The 22442-nt window shown below is 38.4% G+C and overlaps 3 long non-coding RNA genes across 3 annotated transcripts in view; 2 read left to right on the top strand and 1 right to left on the bottom strand.

The window, feature by feature from the left end:
* LOC147324793 (uncharacterized) overlaps positions 1 to 22442 on the bottom strand; it is a 134075-nt gene that overhangs the window by 97769 nt on the left and 13864 nt on the right. The window lies entirely within an intron of this gene.
* On the top strand, positions 73 to 2749 carry LOC147324795 (uncharacterized). The gene is made up of 3 exons (XR_015130550.1): positions 73 to 1287; positions 1646 to 1871; positions 2207 to 2749. It is a non-coding gene; the product is annotated as an uncharacterized LOC147324795 (long non-coding RNA).
* LOC147324794 (uncharacterized) lies at positions 4715 to 6312 on the top strand. Its single transcript, XR_015130549.1, has 3 exons — positions 4715 to 5184; positions 5543 to 5768; positions 6104 to 6312. It is a non-coding gene; the product is annotated as an uncharacterized LOC147324794 (long non-coding RNA).

Raw genomic sequence — 22442 nt, 5'->3', positions numbered from 1 at the left:
CAGAGACTATCAATGGCTGTCTTTTGTTTTCATGTGTGAAGGGCAAGCAAGGGGGGGGGGGGGGGGGGGGGGCAAGTGACACTGTTGAAAAGGTTAGACTGAGACAAAAGATCATTTGAAGTTTTTTGAATGTCCCTCATGATTTCAATAAATACCTGTGCCACTGGTTTGTAAGCCACTTTGCTTTTAGCAAACGAGAAGAGGAGAGCTTTGGATTTTAACATTCTGAGGATTCGAGGACATTATTTTAGACCACTATAACAAACATCACAAGATATTATTTTTGAAAAACCCTGCCCTTGTGCAATTCTTGGTAAGTTTTATTTGTTGTAAATTGAATTTTATTTTTGGTGTAAAACCACATTTTAAATTTCAGTAACAGAATTTACTTTGTATTTAAGTTATTTTTTTATTGTTTGTGGGAGGGGTACCGGTGAAAAGTCTTTGGTTTGGTTTTCTGTTTTAGTGAATTTGGGCCATTAAGCCATTTTGTGGTCTTTTTTGAAAGACTGAAATCTGTGAAAGCTAGGCCGGGTAATTAGCCACTGATTTCTTATTACAAGTAAAGCACAACATGAATATAATGAAATACATGAAGTGTGGAACATTTTTGGCTGGTTTATGTGTGTTTAGCAGATTTTAAGCAGTTTAGTAACTGCTATTTCAATCATGCTTGTTTCTGCTGTCTTTGGTAGTTTTAGAAATGGTTTATATGACCATTTAGCTAAAATTATAAGGCTTCTGTGGATACTACGTGATATTTGCATGGAGGTTTTTGCATAACTCTTGAGCCACAGTACTGGTGGCTATAGAGCGTAAGAGGATAATTGTAATTTTTCACATAGCTGTGATTTGTTGTGCGTTCAATCCTTTTCTTTAAGCAAATTTGAGCAGCAGACAGCAAGAGTTGGTGAGCATTATCTTAATGTCATACATTGACTAATTTACACCTTCATTCTGGATGTGTAAAGCGCTTTGGGGTCCTTAGGGACTAGTAAAGCGATATAGAAATACAGGCCATTTACCATTTATATATATGTTTTGTGTTTTTTGAATGAATGTAATTGCATTACTGATCATTATTGTGAACTAACTACATGTTTATGTGTAAGTAAAGTCTCTTTGATGCTCTCATGTTTGTATATTGTTTGAATGTTGTGTAAAATGTAACTAATTAACCTCATACTTTATCATAAATAGAGAATGGCATATGCTTCCCCAACGAAGTTTGCTGGGATTAATGATCCTGAAGTTGAATCATTGCGTCAAGAATTTCAACTATCAACTGTAAGTAACAAATATTTCTTAAATTTTATTTATAGTGTAGAAAAATTTGTTTTTACGCTACATTACCTGTTACAGAGCTGGGCAGGATGCTGTGTTTAGTGTTTCTTGTGTTTGTTTGTTTGTTTGTTTGCTCTTTCATATAAGTCACTGTTAACCCTTGTGCCATACTGGGGCCTTTTTGGGTCCCCAGGGTGATCAACGTAAGTTTTTTAAAGGATGGCACAAGGTTAAGCTGAGACTTTTATACAGCTGTTGTTGTGATCTGGCACTACAAACATTACATTGTAGCGGCAGCATAGATTGAAGCGAATAACTGTTTTCTAATTTTGTTATGATCCAAAATATTTTGTAATTTCAGTATGCCTGCTTGGACCCAGGGGTCAGCAGAGAGGATCTATATACAAGGTGCTTGCAACTTCATGCCAAGGCAATGGACCTCTTGGTTCGGCAGGTGCGGCTCAGGCGTGCAGCCGAAAGAAAGATTTCTGTTTTAAAAGAACAGCTGGATGCTGAAAAAGAAATGCTGAATAACACTGCCCAGGAGCTGGATGCATTGCAAGCTTCGATTACATTCGCACGTGATGGTAAGTCTTAATGTATTGTTTGGATGGTATAAACAGTGAATGTTGGCTTCAGTGTCTTATTTTAAGAAATGGGACTTAGAAAAAATACTCTATGAATTACTATTGAACGACTGTCTACATACAAATAAACATGAATGCGAATTATTTATTTTAGTTTATGATAAATCATTTGGAGAAAATATTAAATCCATGATTAGTATCATGTTTTGTTTTCTTCATTTGTGATTTTATAAGGATTAGATATATGCAAATGTCTGTTTTACCCATGTATATTTGTTAAAGTTGTTTATAAATACTAACTGTCAAAAAATATTATTTGTTTTTGTTTTGTTCAGATGTGACAGAGGCCACCACTCAGACAGACGAAGACTTGTGACAGATGTTTTATAATAATGCTAAGTTTTCTTAGATTAATATATTTTTTCACATTTGACCCAAAGTGGCATGTTTTAGGTCACTTTGGGTAATTTTTAATTCAGAAATAGGTGTGGTGAGACAGTTAGTGGTAAAGACTATCAATGGCTGTCTTTTGTTTTCATGTGTGAAGGGGAAGCGGGGGGGGGGGCAAACTTGAGGTCACACTGTTGAATGAATAAGTTGTAAGGCTGTGAAACCAAGGTGAGACTGAGTCTCACCTTGGTTTCTTTTGGCAAGGCCATCTTTTGGCAAGGCCAAGGGTGTGGACAACAGCTATGGAAATTAGTGTACTGCTGAATAAAGATTTTAACTACTCAATTCTTTTACAATTGCTTTATAAATACTGTGAATACTCAACTGTGAAAAATATTGTTTTGGTTTGTTTTGTACATATGTGACAGAGGACTCCAGTCAGACAGACAAAGAGTTGTGACAGATGTGTAAATATTTTATAATAAATGTTCCTGTTTTAAATTTTGGTTTTCTTTGACTGTTTATTCATCCTTATGGTATATGTGTTATTAGTTTAAATTCTACAACTCTACAAGTTTAAAAAAAAGAGATGTATGAAGACTAAGAGGAGGATGAAACTTTTTCACATTAAATGTTTAATAATAACAAGTATTGTGAATAGGAAATAAGTTTCTAACATAATTGTTTATGAATCAAGATTTATAAAACACTAGTGGTGTCACTGGTGTCATTTTGGCTTTAAAATAAAAAAAAGCGAACTTATGTTTTATGAACAATTTGATGTTTTGATAATAACTAATAACTCCTTTCAATGTCACTGATAGTTTTAAAGACATTACTATTAAAATGTATAAATTACACTTGAAAGCTGTACACTAGTTGATTGTCAGTGTTTGTAAGTTTTTCAAGCTTTCTCTTTCTTGAAAGCTACTTCATTTTCCATGTCGAATGGCTATGTTGCAACACAACAGAGAGGAGAAGCTGAAATATATTTTTTCATATTTATGTATTCTTCTCATTCTCTAGTTGTTCTATTAAGATTCCTGTATTTTGTTGATATAAACCTAAACACTATGCTATTGCACTGCCAATGTATTAAACAGAAGCTCAATATGAACAGTAAGGAACAAGACTTGCCGTTAATCCTTAGAGCTATGGAAGATTTGTGTAGATAACTCGTGCTGGTTTTTCACCAGAATGAACTATTCTTCTTTGTTTGTCATTGACATCAATGAAGATGCTAAATAACAGTATTTTGCTACCAAATTGATTTAACCTTTGTTGTGTCTATTCGTTGTGGGCCTTTCAATGATCTAGCAGTTTGGCAGATTCAGCCTGATTAACTGACAGAAAAACACAGAGACCACACGATAAAATCCACTGCCAATTATTCCAACAGTCTTTCACCATTCTCTGATACTGTACTTCTGAAGGAACTTTGGCTTATGCTGCTTTTTCATTTGACTGTTTTGGTTTTACGATATTTCTGCTAATTTCTTATGATTTGACAGCATCAGGTACTTGCTAAGCTTTCTTACTTTTATATGCTGTCACCCACTGGGACTGTGACCTAAAGTGACCCAAAAGTTTTAGGTCACTTTGAGTAATTGTTAATTCAGAATTAGGTGTGGTGAGACAGTTGGTGGCAGAGACTATCAATGGCTGTCTTTTGTTTTCATGTGTGAAGGGCAAGCAAGGGGGGGGGGGGCAAGTGACACTGTTGAAAAGGTTAGACTGAGACAAAAGATCATTTGAAGTTTTTTGAATGTCCCTCATGATTTCAATAAATACCTGTGCCACTGGTTTGTAAGCCACTTTGCTTTTAGCAAACGAGAAGAGGAGAGCTTTGGATTTTAACATTCTGAGGATTCGAGGACATTATTTTAGACCACTATAACAAACATCACAAGATATTATTTTTGAAAAACCCTGCCCTTGTGCAATTCTTGGTAAGTTTTATTTGTTGTAAATTGAATTTTATTTTTGGTGTAAAACCACATTTTAAATTTCAGTAACAGAATTTACTTTGTATTTAAGTTATTTTTTTATTGTTTGTGGGAGGGGTACCGGTGAAAAGTCTTTGGTTTGGTTTTCTGTTTTAGTGAATTTGGGCCATTAAGCCATTTTGTGGTCTTTTTTGAAAGACTGAAATCTGTGAAAGCTAGGCCGGGTAATTAGCCACTGATTTCTTATTACAAGTAAAGCACAACATGAATATAATGAAATACATGAAGTGTGGAACATTTTTGGCTGGTTTATGTGTGTTTAGCAGATTTTAAGCAGTTTAGTAACTGCTATTTCAATCATGCTTGTTTCTGCTGTCTTTGGTAGTTTTAGAAATGGTTTATATGACCATTTAGCTAAAATTATAAGGCTTCTGTGGATACTATGTGATATTTGCATGGAGGTTTTTGCATAACTCTTGAGCCACAGTACTGGTGGCTATAGAGCGTAAGAGGATAATTGTAATTTTTCACATAGCTGTGATTTGTTGTGCGTTCAATCCTTTTCTTTAAGCAAATTTGAGCAGCAGACAGCAAGAGTTGGTGAGCATTATCTTAATGTCATACATTGACTAATTTACACCTTCATTCTGGATGTGTAAAGCGCTTTGGGGTCCTTAGGGACTAGTAAAGCGATATAGAAATACAGGCCATTTACCATTTATATATATGTTTTGTGTTTTTTGAATGAATGTAATTGCATTACTGATCATTATTGTGAACTAACTACATGTTTATGTGTAAGTAAAGTCTCTTTGATGCTCTCATGTTTGTATATTGTTTGAATGTTGTGTAAAATGTAACTAATTAACCTCATACTTTATCATAAATAGAGAATGGCATATGCTTCCCCAACGAAGTTTGCTGGGATTAATGATCCTGAAGTTGAATCATTGCGTCAAGAATTTCAACTATCAACTGTAAGTAACAAATATTTCTTAAATTTTATTTATAGTGTAGAAAAATTTGTTTTTACGCTACATTACCTGTTACAGAGCTGGGAAGGATGCTGTGTTTAGTGTTTCTTGTGTTTGTTTGTTTGTTTGTTTGCTCTTTCATATAAGTCACTGTTAACCCTTGTGCCATACTGGGGCCTTTTTGGGTCCCCAGGGTGATCAACGTAAGTTTTTTAAAGGATGGCACAAGGTTAAGCTGAGACTTTTATACAGCTGTTGTTGTGATCTGGCACTACAAACATTACATTGTAGCGGCAGCATAGATTGAAGCGAATAACTGTTTTCTAATTTTGTTATGATCCAAAATATTTTGTAATTTCAGTATGCCTGCTTGGACCCAGGGGTCAGCAGAGAGGATCTATATACAAGGTGCTTGCAACTTCATGCCAAGGCAATGGACCTCTTGGTTCGGCAGGTGCGGCTCAGGCGTGCAGCCGAAAGAAAGATTTCTGTTTTAAAAGAACAGCTGGATGCTGAAAAAGAAATGCTGAATAACACTGCCCAGGAGCTGGATGCATTGCAAGCTTCGATTACATTCGCACGTGATGGTAAGTCTTAATGTATTGTTTGGATGGTATAAACAGTGAATGTTGGCTTCAGTGTCTTATTTTAAGAAATGGGACTTAGAAAAAATACTCTATGAATTACTATTGAACGACTGTCTACATACAAATAAACATGAATGCGAATTATTTATTTTAGTTTATGATAAATCATTTGGAGAAAATATTAAATCCATGATTAGTATCATGTTTTGTTTTCTTCATTTGTGATTTTATAAGGATTAGATATATGCAAATGTCTGTTTTACCCATGTATATTTGTTAAAGTTGTTTATAAATACTAACTGTCAAAAAATATTATTTGTTTTTGTTTTGTTCAGATGTGACAGAGGCCACCACTCAGACAGACGAAGACTTGTGACAGATGTTTTATAATAATGCTAAGTTTTCTTAGATTAATATATTTTTTCACATTTGACCCAAAGTGGCATGTTTTAGGTCACTTTGGGTAATTTTTAATTCAGAAATAGGTGTGGTGAGACAGTTAGTGGTAAAGACTATCAATGGCTGTCTTTTGTTTTCATGTGTGAAGGGGAAGCGGGGGGGGGGGGCAAACTTGAGGTCACACTGTTGAATGAATAAGTTGTAAGGCTGTGAAACCAAGGTGAGACTGAGTCTCACCTTGGTTTCTTTTGGCAAGGCCATCTTTTGGCAAGGCCAAGGGTGTGGACAACAGCTATGGAAATTAGTGTACTGCTGAATAAAGATTTTAACTACTCAATTCTTTTACAATTGCTTTATAAATACTGTGAATACTCAACTGTGAAAAATATTGTTTTGGTTTGTTTTGTACATATGTGACAGAGGACTCCAGTCAGACAGACAAAGAGTTGTGACAGATGTGTAAATATTTTATAATAAATGTTCCTGTTTTAAATTTTGGTTTTCTTTGACTGTTTATTCATCCTTATGGTATATGTGTTATTAGTTTAAATTCTACAACTCTACAAGTTTAAAAAAAAGAGATGTATGAAGACTAAGAGGAGGATGAAACTTTTTCACATTAAATGTTTAATAATAACAAGTATTGTGAATAGGAAATAAGTTTCTAACATAATTGTTTATGAATCAAGATTTATAAAACACTAGTGGTGTCACTGGTGTCATTTTGGCTTTAAAATAAAAAAAAGCGAACTTATGTTTTATGAACAATTTGATGTTTTGATAATAACTAATAACTCCTTTCAATGTCACTGATAGTTTTAAAGACATTACTATTAAAATGTATAAATTACACTTGAAAGCTGTACACTAGTTGATTGTCAGTGTTTGTAAGTTTTTCAAGCTTTCTCTTTCTTGAAAGCTACTTCATTTTCCATGTCGAATGGCTATGTTGCAACACAACAGAGAGGAGAAGCTGAAATATATTTTTTCATATTTATGTATTCTTCTCATTCTCTAGTTGTTCTATTAAGATTCCTGTATTTTGTTGATATAAACCTAAACACTATGCTATTGCACTGCCAATGTATTAAACAGAAGCTCAATATGAACAGTAAGGAACAAGACTTGCCGTTAATCCTTAGAGCTATGGAAGATTTGTGTAGATAACTCGTGCTGGTTTTTCACCAGAATGAACTATTCTTCTTTGTTTGTCATTGACATCAATGAAGATGCTAAATAACAGTCTTTTGCTACCAAATTGATTTAACCTTCGTTGTGTCTATTCGTTGTGGGCCTTTCAATGATCTAGCAGTTTGGCAGATTCAGCCTGATTAACTGACAGAAAAACACAGAGACCACACGATAAAATCCACTGCCAATTATTCCAACAGTCTTTCACCATTCTCTGATACTGTACTTCTGAAGGAACTTTGGCTTATGCTGCTTTTTCATTTGACTGTTTTGGTTTTACGATATTTCTGCTAATTTCTTATGATTTGACAGCATCAGGTACTTGCTAAGCTTTCTTACTTTTATATGCTGTCACCCACTGGGACTGTGACCTAAAGTGACCCAAAAGTTTTAGGTCACTTTGAGTAATTGTTAATTCAGAATTAGGTGTGGTGAGACAGTTGGTGGCAGAGACTATCAATGGCTGTCTTTTGTTTTCATGTGTGAAGGGCAAGCAAGGGGGGGCAAGTGACACTGTTGAAAAGGTTAGACTGAGACAAAAGATTGAATTGTGTCTTTTGGCAAAGCCAAGGGTGTGGACAACAGCTATGAAAATTAGTGTACTGCTGAATAAAGGTTTTAACTACTCAAGGGAAAAAAGGTGTTGAGTACTGTTTATTGCATTGTAACTTCACTGGTTACTTTGTGACAGTCCCTCCCCTGTTGGCTTCTGTGATTGGATCATTTGAAGTTTTTTGAATGTCCCTCATGATTTCAATAAATACCTGTGCCACTGGTTTGTAAGCCACTTTGCTTTTAGCAAACGAGAAGAGGAGAGCTTTGGATTTTAACATTCTGAGGATTCGAGGACATTATTTTAGACCACTATAACAAACATCACAAGAGATTATTTTTGAAAAACCCTGCCCTTGTGCAATTCTTGGTAAGTTTTATTTGTTGTAAATTGAATTTTATTTTTGGTGTAAAACCACATTTTAAATTTCAGTAACAGAATTTACTTTGTATTTAAGTTATTTTTTTATTGTTTGTGGGAGGGGTACCGGTGAAAAGTCTTTGGTTTGGTTTTCTGTTTTAGTGAATTTGGGCCATTAAGCCATTTTGTGGTCTTTTTTGAAAGACTGAAATCTGTGAAAGCTAGGCCGGGTAATTAGCCACTGATTTCTTATTACAAGTAAAGCACAACATGAATATAATGAAATACATGAAGTGTGGAACATTTTTGGCTGGTTTATGTGTGTTTAGCAGATTTTAAGCAGTTTAGTAACTGCTATTTCAATCATGCTTGTTTCTGCTGTCTTTGGTAGTTTTAGAAATGGTTTATATGACCATTTAGCTAAAATTATAAGGCTTCTGTGGATACTACGTGATATTTGCATGGAGGTTTTTGCATAACTCTTGAGCCACAGTACTGGTGGCTATAGAGCGTAAGAGGATAATTGTAATTTTTCACATAGCTGTGATTTGTTGTGCGTTCATTGTGAGTTGTTAAATTTGCATCATGCTAATTATGCAGGTATTGAGAAAATTTTGTTATTGTCTCACATTTATTTTAGCCTTGTGAATCTGATGTTTAATTATTTTTGGTAGGTGCACAGGTATAGATTTTAACCTGAGCATAACTGGTCATTAAAAAAACCATGCCATTTATGGGTGGGGTTTTGTCTTTGTCACAATTTTAATTGCTAGGGTTAAGGTTTCTTTATTTCTGTTTCAGTCTGAAAATGACCTTTTTCTGATCTTATGTCAATAATGTTTAATTGTACAATATCTTTTTTGTATTAGGAGATCAAACTTCCTAAGGGACATCACGTACAGATACTTCAGAAGGCTTGCTGTGAACTTTCAGCAGAACAGCTGGATTTGGTGTGAACCAAGGTAAGTTATTAAAAATGCTGACTATAGCCTTACATGCTTGAGGTTTTAACAAGGGTTTTTTGACGTTTTTTGATGCTTCCTGTTAAGAGCAAAAAGTGGAAAGAGAAGGTTTAAAAAATGTTCTCCAGTATTGTTCAGTGGGTCGTTAAGTAGTCGTTCAGTGGGCTATTCAGTCGTTTGTTCAGTCAATGGCAGGGGGGGTGAGATTCTAATCTCAATGCACTCACCCCCCCCCCCCCCACATCACTTGTATAAGTTAATAGTGTGGAGAATCTCATAAAGCCTTTAGGCAATCAAATGTAAATGACAATATTTATGAGTGTCTTAAGTTTTAAAATGGTCAGGTTTGATTTGAACATGACTGGAAGGTCATGTTCCACCCCCTTACTTTAGTGTTCGTAGTCATAATAGAGATTGACAGACCACATGACTTTCATGCATTGCATGCCGGGCACTAGTGGCAAAACAATTAAAGCAATGCATCAAATGCAAGCATTTGCAGCACCGCAAAACGTTCATTCTCCGGTTCTAATACCTTCTTGCTTTTACTTTGCCCCCCAAAAGAGGTATGTACAAAAACGAAGGAGAACAATACCGCTCCGTACAAAGACAAACTTGATGAAAAGTCAAAGAAAAGATACGAGGAAAAAAATCAAAAGAGTGAAAGGGTTAGACCCTTACGAGCACACAGAGTGGACAAAAGAGTTAGCGAGAGCCCAACTTTCACCACGCTCAAATTGATAATCATACGGTTCTTGGAGTGAGTGCATACACTCATGAAGTTTTTAGTAACTTCAGGTCACTTTAACAAGCCCAGGTCTAGTTTACCGACAGATGGGTACAGGACCTTGAAATGCACCGTGTAGAATGAAAGACCATCGTACCTATCATAAGTTTACCAGTCTCACAAATCGTCTTCATAAATACACATTCGTTAACCATTTATTAATAGGACCTTTAAGCTCAACGGTAATTAATTAGTAGTGGAAATATTTTCTGGTTCATTACAGAAATGTAGCAGTGACAATAATATTGTATGCTGTAATCGTACTGGGCAATTAGTGATACAAAAAAAAAGTTTTATCCTGTGAATAAAAGTATATGTTTTTGTTAATGTACCATGGTAATAAAAGAAACGAAACGCAATATTGTGTCAGGACAATTCAGTATTTATGCACAATAAACACAGGCGCATAGCGCGACAATTTCTGTTCAGCGCCAGACTTGCTTGTAACCTATATCAACAATTCTGTTATGAAGAATGACATATTAGCTACTACAAAACACTGACCTTTGTGTAAATGCTTGGAGCAAACTAACATGTGAGCTGGAGTGTGGATGTTTGTTTAATATATTTTTTTTCTCTTTTTATTGTAGATGCCAAGAAAAAAGGGTTTTCGCATGCGGCGCACACCAAGAATCACCTCTGGTAAGTCCAATGCTAACCCAAATGTTTGCATTTGTGCAGAGAAGTTGCAAGCATCCATTGTTGCTGGGACTGCTGTTCAATGTGCACCATCCACTTCAGATGTGAATGCCTTAATTGCCTGCAGTGTTGTGGCTGCAATCAAGCATATGATAGCTCCAGTGTGTACATGGAAACCAGAGGATGTTGATGATATATGTGTAGAGGGGTGCCAGTTAGGTAGGTATATAGCTAAGGCAAGACAGGACATTGGCAGCAAGCATAGCGTTTGCAGGCTGATTGGGCAGCACACTGTGTTTGGCCAAAGATGGAAAGTTGATATTGGCCCGCCAGTTTACATAGATTTTGGGCTGTCGGAAGGGGAAGCTGTGTTGTATGAAAAGCTGCAGGAACATCTGTTGAGGGATGGCATGTGTCTGTTGGATCTTCACACTGCAGTTAGTGTCATCATTCATCACAAGAATTATTTTGTTGTTGTTGATTGTGGCACACGTAATGCAGCTGGGCTGGCATCTGAGATTGGCACAGCTGTGGCTGTTTTTAACACATGCCTTGACGACCTGATGCTTCACATCAGAAATTTACAGACGTCTTTAGATGCACAATGGTATGCTGTTAGCAGCATTTCTGTGCAGGCAGGTCAAGTTGATGTTGACGTGGAGAGCAGTGCAGTATTTGTGGACAGGGATGTTGACACGAATCTTACAGCTAAAGTTGATAACACTTCTGTCAACCTTGAAACTGTTAATGCTGTCACGGGAGTTGGAGCAGAGGATAGCTGTTGCATTATAAAGAGTGTGAGAGGATCATTTCACCAGGCTGATGATCGATTTAAATATGGAGGAGTTCAGTGTATGGCTATAGGTCTGGTTAGCCTGGCAAAACATAAAGTTGATAGCGTCTTTTCATGGGAGACAAAAGTTCTTGACAGAGTTGTAGTTTTAGGTGACCTTTTGTACACCAATTTGAGAGACGGCAACATGATAAGCAACTCATCCAGTGTGTTGTGTGTCCCTGATTTGCCTAAAAAGTATTGTATTGATGGGCAAAACTTTGAGTTTGAGTATGGAGATTTTGTCAGTGGGGATGTTGATGTGCTTGAAGGGGAACTCATTGAGAATGGTGTCTACACTACCCTGCAGACTGGGCTGCAAAAGATCTGTGCCATGTATAATACATGTCTTCTGACATTGTGTGGCAGTACATGTGCAGTCATTTCTGAGAATGGACAATATGCACTAGTTGATTCTCATGCACGCAGTGCTGTGGGTTTGGTCAGTGAGCAGGGAAGAAGTGTTGTTTTGTGCTTCAGGTCACTTGAAGATGTGGTCAGACACATCTGCCAGCTGGCAACGGGCCTGAGTCAGAAGCAAAAGCCTTTTGAAGTAGCTGGTGTTTGTGTTAGGTACCTTATGGTGTCTGATAGTGCCACACCCAAAGACAGTTGTGAAAAAACGTGCAAAACCTTTACACCAGAATCAAGTTGTGATTCAATCCAGAATGAACCAAACATCAGTGATGTTATCATCGTGGAGTCTTTAATAGAGGCAGAGAGTTGCAAAATGTCTGGAAAGACCTTGAGTTGTTCTGAGTATAATTTGGGGTTATTATGTAATGATGCAACAAGAAAGCGCAAGATTTCAGTGGGTCACAGTGAAGCTAAGAAGTTAAAACAGTATGATGTGTCTCAGGTGAATTCAGATGTTGAATTTGTTAGTGAAGTGACAAACAACAAACTGGTGTTTAGTCCCATTTCTGAGTGGGTTTGTCAGGCTTTGTGCACACAGTTAAATGTGGAGTTTGAAAAAATTAGTGTACCAGCGTCTACATGTGTTGGTTTGTTAGGTGTTCCATGCAAAAATGAAAGTATAGTGGCTGATGGGAACTGTTTCTTCAGAGCTATTTCTCAGGTTGTGACTGGCACACAAAAGCACCATCGCAAGATAAGACTTGCCATTGTGAAAGAGTTGGAGAGGAATGCTGCAATATATAGAAATATTTTAAGATCAGAGTATTCAACAGTTGCAGACTACATTCAGAAATCTAAAATGAGAAATGTTAACAGCTGGGCTACAGAAGTTGAAATCCAAGCAACTGCTAATTGTTTAGGAGTTGATGTATTTACATTTCATGATGAGCGTTGGCTAAAATATGGCTGTAATGGCAAGCTTTTGTCAGAAAAGGGAATCTATTTAGAAAATCGTCATGGGAATCATTATGAGACGGTGGTCTGTGTTCATAAGCCTCAACTGCAGACCTGTTATGGCTACTGCAAAATCAGTGCATCTGTTATCAAAGGATACAGCACTAGGTTAAAGAGTAAGGATAGTTTTTTTTTTGACAAAACACAGGATCACACATTTTGTGCAGATGAAGTAGTGTTAGATACACATGCTGATGGTGAGGTTTTGAATGACGCAAGTCAGTTTAGCTTCAGTCCCATTTCCAATGGAGTTGCACAAAGTTTATGCTATAAATTTAATGTTGACTTTCAGAAGCAGGATAACAAAGTTCACACTGTTTATGGTCATTTAGGTGTTGTTTGTAAAACAAATAAGGTTATAGAGGACAGCAATAGTTTCTTTAGGGCTTTATCTGAAGTAATCAGTGGTTCTGAGAAAAGTCATAGAAAAATAAGGCTTGCTGTTTTGAAGTATATGGAAAACAATGGTGAAGAGCACATGAAGTTCGTGGTAAAAGATTATGTTTCAATATCTGAGTATATTTCAAAGTCACAAATGAAGTATGTTGGGAATCCTGCTACTGACACAGAATTTCAGGCTGCAGCAAATGCTTTTGGATTGGACATATTTATGTTTAATGGAGATAAATGGCACAAGTATAGCTGCACAAGTACAGATACCACAAATGAAGGGATATACTTGAAATGTGAAAATAGTCATTTTGTGCCAGTAATTTGTGTGCAACATTTTAATAAGGAGGGTTGTTTTGGTTTATGCAGAGCGACTAATTTATCTACACCACAGCACATGTGTAGAGGAAAAACAAAAGAAGCAATGAATGATACATTAAATATATGTAGTTCATCAACTAAACATATGGTTTCTAAGCATTCAAAAAAGAAAAAGTATTTTAAAAATCAAATTGCATACCAAGTAAATGCATTACATAAGGAAAAGGTGAAGGCAAGGAGCATAAAAAAATATCAAAAAGATTTGTTGCATAGGCAAAAGGTAAAAGAAATAAGCACCTGGAAATATGAGCAAAATGTATCTCACAAAGAAAAGGTTAAAGAAATGAGCATCAGGAAATACAAGCAAAATGTATCTCATAAAGAAAAGGTTAAAGAAATGAGCATCAGGAAATACAAGCAAAATGTATCTCATAAAGAAAAGGTTAAAGAAATGAGCATCAGGAAATACAAGCAAAATGTATCTCATAAAGAAAAGGTTAAAGAAATGAGCATCAGGAAATACAAGCAAAATGTATCTCATAAAGAAAAGGTTAAAGAAATGAGCATCAGGAAATACAAGCAAAATGTATCTCATAGAGAAAAGGTTAAAGAAATGAGCATCGGGAAATACAAGCAAAATGTATCTCATAAAGAAAAGCTAAAAGAAATCAGTATAAGGAAATACAAATTAAATGAGTTGCATAGGCAAAATTTAAAAGCAGTAAGTTTTAAAAAGTATCATGGAAATCTAGAATATAAAAGGCGTGCTATTGCTGGTGTCAGCTTGAAAAGGCAGCAAAGGAAAGAAAAGGGAGAGCAGTTTGATTTTGTGATGACAAATTTTTTAGATAAAATAAAAGATGGACCAGATTTTGTTTGCTGTGTCTGCCATAGGTTGTTATTTAGACATCAGGTGTTACATTGTCAAAAAAACTATTATAACAAAACTAAAACTGCAGCACTGATTGCAGAAAAATGTTTAACTGAAGACTATTTACACAAATGTAATAAAGATTGTACAAATCCATGTCACTGGTTGGAGACAGTTAAAGCTAAACTATGGATCTGTTATACATGCCATTATAAAATTAATAAAAATGAAGTTCCTCCAGAGTCTGTAAAAAACCATTTAGAAGTTCATCCCATTCCACCTGAATTGGCATGTTTAAATAGCTTAGAACAACATTTAATAGCTTTACATATACCATTTATGAAAATGCTAGCCTTACCTAAGGGTGGACAAAATGGAGTACATGGACCAGTGACATGTGTACCAGCAAACATTGTGGAAACCACCAATGTCTTACCCCGTTCTAGCATGGAAGGATCTTTATTACCAGTAAAGCTAAAGCGCAAGTTAACTTACAAAGGCCACTATCAATACCAGTTTGTTGACACTATCCACATAAGACAGGCTTTACAATATTTAAAAGAGTCAAATGTGCATTATAAAGATGTAGAATTCAATGAAAGTTGGCAAAATCAGTTTTGTATGCATCAAGAGGAAGCTGTGGAAGAGGAGAGTGATAAAAATGCAGTAAGCGGTGTTATATCTTCAAATGTTGATGACGAGCTTTTACATGACAGACAGCAGCACTGTATGTTTCAGGACACATGTCTCATGCCTGTTGATATTGGTCAGGAAGCACTAGATCAATATTTTACTAACATATTAAATCTAGCTCCAGCAGAAGGGAATAATCCTGTAAAATTACTTTCTGATCATGCAAATGAAGCCAAATGTTTCCCAGTGTTATTTCCAAAGGGGGTGAATACATATCATGAAAACAGAGAGAAGCGTTTGACACTGTCCCGTTATTTTAATAACCGGATTTTACATGCTGATGGCAGGTTTGCACAAAATGTTGAATATATCTTTTTTGCTCAGTATATGTCTGAGATTGAACAGGTTATCTCTAATGTGTCAATAGCATTGCGAAAAGGAAAAGGTGATTGTACATATCAGAATGTTAGCCATGAGTTGTTGAAAGATGAAGAGTCTTTGAAGAAGTTGTTGGAGTTTGATGATGGGTACCGTTTTCTTAAACCTATTAGAGGTACTCCAGCTTTTTGGCAGGCAGCACAGCGTGACCTCTTAGCTTGTGTTCGTCAGCTTGGTATACCCACTTGGTTTTGTTCATTTTCGTCAGCTGACATGCGATGGACAAATCTTCTTTATAGTATTTTGAAACAGCAAGGTAGAACAGAAACAGTTGAACAGTTAGAGTGGGCAGACAGGTGTGATCTGCTGCGTCGAAATCCTGTGACTGCAGCAAGGATGTTTGACTTTCGGTGGCATTGTTTTTTGAAGGAGGTACTCATGTCTCCATTGCATCCGATTGGTAAAATTAAGGATTACTTTTACAGAGTGGAATTTCAACAGCGAGGTTCACCTCATGTGCACTGTCTGTTTTGGATTGAGAATGCTCCACAGATTGATAAAAATACAGATGAAGAGGTGATTCAGTTTATTGATGAATATGTAACTTGTGAATTGCCTTCACAAGATGAGACTTTATTGGACATTGTCTCATCTGTACAACAGCATTCAAAGCGGCATTCTAAAACTTGCAAAAAAAAAAACACAGTTTGCCGGTTTAATTTTCCCAGGCCACCATCCAGTCGAACATTTATATGTCATAGGAAAAGTGATATTTCCGAGCAAATATGCAAGTGTCAAGTGGATAAGAGAGAAGATGATTTACAACAATGTGCCTGTGAAAGTCAGCGTCAGCAAGACTCTTTTAAGATGAGAAGAAAGCAGGCAAGTGATATCTTAACAACAATCAAGAAAGCTCTTTCAGATGAGAGTAGGAGTTTTGAAAGTGTGGAGCATTTGTTTCAGAGTTTAGGTATGAATCAGGCAACTTTTGAGGAGGCATACAAATGCTTTAGTCGAAATACACATGTTGTGTTGAAAAGGCAGGTAAACGAGGTTTGGATAAATCAATACAGTAAGCCACTGTTGAAATGTTACAATGCTAATTTGGATATTCAATTTGTAATTGATGCTTATGCCTGCTGTGTTTACATAATTTCTTACATGTCAAAATCTGAAAAAGAGATGGGTTTGTTGTTAGGTAATGCTCAGAAGGAAGCATATAAAGATGGAAATGTTAGTGCAAGGGAGGCTTTGAAGTCATTAGGCAGCGTATACCTTCATAACAGAGATGTTAGTGCTCAGGAGGCTGTGTATAGGCTAACAAATATGCATCTAAAAGAATGTTCTAGGAAAGTTGTGTTTGTGCCAACAGGGGACAATGTAGTTAAAATGAGTTTGCCCTTAAAAGTGTTAAGACAAAAAGCAACATCACAGGATTTAACAGCAGAGGACATGTGGATGACTAGTATTGTAGACCGGTATACAAATAGACCAAAAAGCAGTGATTTTAATGATATGTGTATGGCCACATTTGCCTCCGAATATCGTGTTTTGAGTAAAAATGAAAAATCCACTAAGCCAATACAGTTGAACAATAGATGTGGTTTTGTTACTAAGAGAACACGGTCACAACCTGCAGTTGTTCGTTATGCACGATTTTCAGAGACTAAAAATACTGAATTGTTTTATCAGAGTATTATGCAGTTGTTTTTGCCATATCGTGTAGATCAGGAACTAAAGCCTTCAAACTATACAACATTTGAACAGTTTTACAAGAATGGTGTTGTGAAGTTTAGCGATGGATTTCTGCATTCAGTGAAATCAGTTGTTGATGCAAATAGACGTAAGTTTGAAATAAACGCAGATAAACTGGATAATGTTCAAAATACAATTGATTTGGATGGTGTAACAGAAGATGCCTGGTGTGAGCTTTGTCCAGAACAGGAGTTGGAGCGTTTAGAGTGTGAGCAGGAATGGAAAGATAAAGAGCAAATAGGGGAAGAAGACAATGAGAATATTCCAGATTTAGCTGTGTGCAGCCAACAGGTTTCACATTTAGAAAAGAGAAATGACATTATGCCCAGAAGAGACGGTTTGGCTTTAATTAGATCTCTAAATGAGACACAGCTTTCAGTCTTTTATCAGATTAGGCAGTGGTGCTTGGATAAGACAGTAGGCAAAAACCCAGATCCATTGCATGTATTTATTACTGGAGGTGCAGGAACAGGGAAAAGCCATTTGATTAAAGCAATTCACTATGAAGCAGCAAGGTTATTGTCACCAATGTGTCGTCATCCTGAAAATGTTTGTGTTTTATTAACTGCGCCTACTGGGATTGCTGCATATAACTTACATGCAACAACAATCCACAACACATTTAGCATTGGTAAAGATGTCCGCTTACCTTACACCCCTCTGGGTGAGGAAAAGTTAAATTGCCTACGTGCTAAATATTGTGATCTGCAGATCCTGATAATTGATGAAATCTCCATGGTTGATCAGAGACTAATGGCTTACATCCATGGTAGATTAAGACAGATTAAACAAATTGGAGATTTTTCGCCTTTTGGAAATGTTAGTGTTATTACTGTTGGAGACTTTTTTCAGTTGCCTCCAGTAAAAGGAAAACCCCTGTATGTTGAGGATGTTGGTATGAACTTGTGGTCTAGTCTATTTAGGGTTGTTGAACTAAATAAAATAGTAAGGCAGAGCGATGTTGGGTTTGCAGAATTATTAAACAGGTTAAGAACTCACATTAAAGGGGCTCCATTATTAGAAAAGGACATTAAAAGCTTAAAGCATTGTGAAACTGGTGAAGTTAGCTCAGCTTTACACATTTTTCCAACAAACAAACAAGTAAATGAGCATAATATGCAGCAGTTGTTTAAGATGTGTCCTGATTATGTTGAGATACCTGCTCAGGATTTTGTCAATAGTAGGAAAACAGGGAAACTGGAGTTAAAAACTGGACATCATGCCAAAACATATAACACATGTTTGAATGAAAAGCTTCTCTTGGGGAAAGGTGCCCGCGTAATGTTGTGTAAAAATGTAGATGTAATGGATGGTCTTGTTAATGGTGTATGTGGTACGGTAACACACATAGTTTATCTTACTGAGGACAAGAAGCTTCCCAAAACCATTTACGTAAAATTCGATGACAATCATATAGGTGCACAAAGGAGGAAAAACTGTGTGTATTACCCAGCACTTGAAATAGGCTCTACAGGTATTGAAGCAGAAGAAGAAAAGGTAACTGAGAAAGGTGGATTGCGGCGGCAGTTTCCACTGAAACTTGCATGGGCTTGTACAGTACATAAGGTACAAGGAGTTACTGTTGATGATGCAGTAGTGTCTCTTAAAAATGTGTTTGCTCCAGGACAGGCATATGTTGCCTTAAGTCGTGTTAGGAGTTTGTCAGGTTTAATAATTCAAGATTTCAATGAAAAAGCTATTTACTCTAAAGGTGGTGTAAAGGATGTAATCGAAAGAATGCCCCAATTTTTGTCTGAAAATACAGCATGTACTAAGACACACGATTTCACAGTAGTGTTAATGAATGTGCAGAATTTAACTCTACATGTAGCTGATCTGGTATTGTGCACACAGCATTTGCAGCCTAACTGTATTGCTGTTACAGAGACATGGATGTCTGCCGATTCTTCATTAGACACTGTAAAAATTGACGGTTATGGGTTTCAGCATAATCCACGAAGTGCATCTTACACTAGAAGTAACCCAACATTTATTGAAATACAAAGCCAACAGCATGGTGGCGTTGGCATGTATACTGCAGACAGTTTGACATCTGAAATTATAGCTATACCAGATGCCAATTTAGAATGTTTACTTTGCAACTATTGTACATGGAACATTTTAATAGCAGTTATTTATCGGCCTCCTTCTTATACCATGGCACTGTTTAAACAAAACCTAGGAAAGTTACTTGATTGGCTAGATAAAAAAAGTAATACAGTAGTAGTAATGGGAGATTTTAATGACAATGTTCTAAAATCTTCAAGTATTTGCAAGTTTGTCACAGACAAAGGATTCATTCAACATGTAACACAGCCCACCACGGAGAAGGGCACATTAATTGATCATGTGTATGTTAAAACAACACATTATGATGTAAAAGCTGTAGTCTTTCCAACATATTTTAGTGACCATGAAGGGATTTTTTGTACGTTTAAATCCAAGACTCCTACATGACAAAAGGGCAGTGAGCAGCAGTGTGTGTGTGTGTGTGTGTGTGTGTGTGTGTGTGTAAATTTATGTAAATAATGACCTAAAAGTACAAAAAGCACAGCTAACCATGAGAGAAAAGAAATATTCCGCTCTTCTCCTCTCTACTCTTCTTCCCTTTTCTGGGATGCAGTGGGGAGGTAGAGCGTACAGCCTAAACCGGCGGGGAGGTGTGGGAAGCCAGACCAGGCGCCCCCCTTCTAGCTCCCTCTCTGCTCTCTCCTATCTTGTCCCTTTTGTCTTACTTCTCTCTATCACCTATTCTATCCCGTTGAAGAAGTTATCCTCCGTAAATGCTAAGGAGAAAAGAAATATTCCGCTCTTCTCCTCTCTACTCTTCTTCCCTTTTCTGGAACGCAGTGGGGAGGTAGAGCGTACAGCCTAAACCGGCGGGGAGGTGTGGGAAGCCAGACCAGGCGCCCCCCTTCTAGCTCTCCTCTCTGCTCTCTCCTATCTTGTCCCTTTTGTCTTACTTCTCTCTATCACCTATTCTATCCCGTTGAAGAAGTTATCCTCCGTAAATCCTCCGTAAATCATGAAGCAGATGTGAGGAAGCAGTTTAAGAGTCTGAATGCTCGGAAAGCTCCCGGCCCAGACGGTGTGTCTCCTGCCACCCTCAGACACTGTGCAAACGAGCTGGCCCCAGTGTTTTCTGGCATCTTCAACTCCTCACTGCAGGCATGTCATGTGCCTGCCTGCTTCAAGTCCTCTACCATAATCCCTGTCCCCAAGAAACCTAGGATCACTGGACTAAATGACTACAGACCCGTGGCTCTGACATCTGTGGTCATGAAGTCATTTGAGCGCCTAGTTCTCTCCCATCTCAAGACCCTCACGGCCCCCCTCCTGGACCCCCTGCAGTTTGCATATAGAGCCAACAGGTCTGTAGACGACGCCATCAACATGGCCCTACACTTCATCCTGCAGCATCTGGACTCCCCAGGAACCTACGCCAGGATCCTGTTTGTGGACTTCAGCTCTGCCTTCAACACCATCCTTCCAGACCATCTCTGAGACAAGCTTTCCCAGATGAATGTGCCTGATCCCATCTGCCGGTGGATCACTGACTTCCTGACGGACAGGAAGCAGCATGTGAGGCTGGGAAAGAATGTCTCGGACTCCCGGACCATCAGCACCGGCTCCCCTCAGGGCTGTGTTCTTTCTCCTCTGCTCTTCTCCCTGTACACCAACTGCTGCACCTCCACCCACCAGTCTGTCAAGCTAATCAAGTTTGCAGATGACACCACCGTTATTGGACTCATCTCGGACGGGGACGAGTCTGCCTACAGGAGGGAGGTTGAACGTCTGGTGTCTTGGTGCAGCCACAACAACCTGGTGCTGAATGCCCAGAAGACAGTGGAGATTATTGTGGACTTCAGGAAGCACACAGCCCCACTCCCCCCCATCATCCTGACTGACACCCCCATCACCTCTGTGGACTCATGGCATCTTCAACTCCTCACTGCAGGCATGTCATGTGCCTGCCTGCTTCAAGTCCTCTACCATAATCCCTGTCCCCAAGAAACCTAGGATCACTGGACTAAATGACTACAGACCCGTGGCTCTGACATCTGTGGTCATGAAGTCATTTGAGCGCCTAGTTCTCTCCCATCTCAAGACCCTCACGGCCCCCCTCCTGGACCCCCTGCAGTTTGCATATAGAGCCAACAGGTCTGTAGACGACACCATCAACATGGCCCTACACTTCATCCTGCAGCATCTGGACTCCCCAGGAACCTACGCCAGGATCCTGTTTGTGGACTTCAGCTCTGCCTTCAACACCATCCTTCCAGACCATCTCCGAGACAAGCTTTCCCAGATGAATGTGCCTGATCCCATCTGCCGGTGGATCACTGACTTCCTGACGGACAGGAAGCAGCATGTGAGGCTGGGAAAGAATGTCTCGGACTCCCGGACCATCAGCACCGGCTCCCCTCAGGGCTGTGTTCTTTCTCCTCTGCTCTTCTCCCTGTACACCAACTGCTGCACCTCCACCCACCAGTCTGTCAAGCTAATCAAGTTTGCAGATGACACCACCGTTATTGGACTCATCTCGGACGGGGACGAGTCTGCCTACAGGAGGGAGGTTGAACGTCTGGTGTCTTGGTGCAGCCACAACAACCTGGTGCTGAATGCCCAGAAGACAGTGGAGATTATTGTGGACTTCAGGAAGCACACAGCCCCACTCCCCCCCATCATCCTGACTGACACCCCCATCACCTCTGTGGACTCATGGCATCTTCAACTCCTCACTGCAGGCATGTCATGTGCCTGCCTGCTTCAAGTCCTCTACCATAATCCCTGTCCCCAAGAAACCTAGGATCACTGGACTAAATGACTACAGACCCGTGGCTCTGACATCTGTGGTCATGAAGTCATTTGAGCGCCTAGTTCTCTCCCATCTCAAGACCCTCACGGCCCCCCTCCTGGACCCCCTGCAGTTTGCATATAGAGCCAACAGGTCTGTAGACGACGCCATCAACATGGCCCTACACTTCATCCTGCAGCATCTGGACTCCCCAGGAACCTACGCCAGGATCCTGTTTGTGGACTTCAGCTCTGCCTTCAACACCATCCTTCCAGACCATCTCCGAGACAAGCTTTCCCAGATGAATGTGCCTGATCCCATCTGCCGGTGGATCACTGACTTCCTGACGGTCAGGAAGCAGCATGTGAGGCTGGGAAAGAATGTCTCGGACTCCCGGACCATCAGCACCGGCTCCCCTCAGGGCTGTGTTCTTT

The sequence above is a fragment of the Aulonocara sp. 'chitande type north' Nkhata Bay genome, linkage group LG7 (assembly GCF_057382095.1).
Source record: "Aulonocara sp. 'chitande type north' Nkhata Bay isolate Kocher_YH1m ecotype deep benthic linkage group LG7, A_spYH_male_GT1.1, whole genome shotgun sequence".
NCBI classification, from domain to species: domain Eukaryota; kingdom Metazoa; phylum Chordata; class Actinopteri; order Cichliformes; family Cichlidae; genus Aulonocara; species Aulonocara sp. 'chitande type north' Nkhata Bay.
The sequence above is the reverse complement of the archived record's forward strand: the minus strand, read 5'-3'. Positions and strand labels throughout refer to the sequence as shown.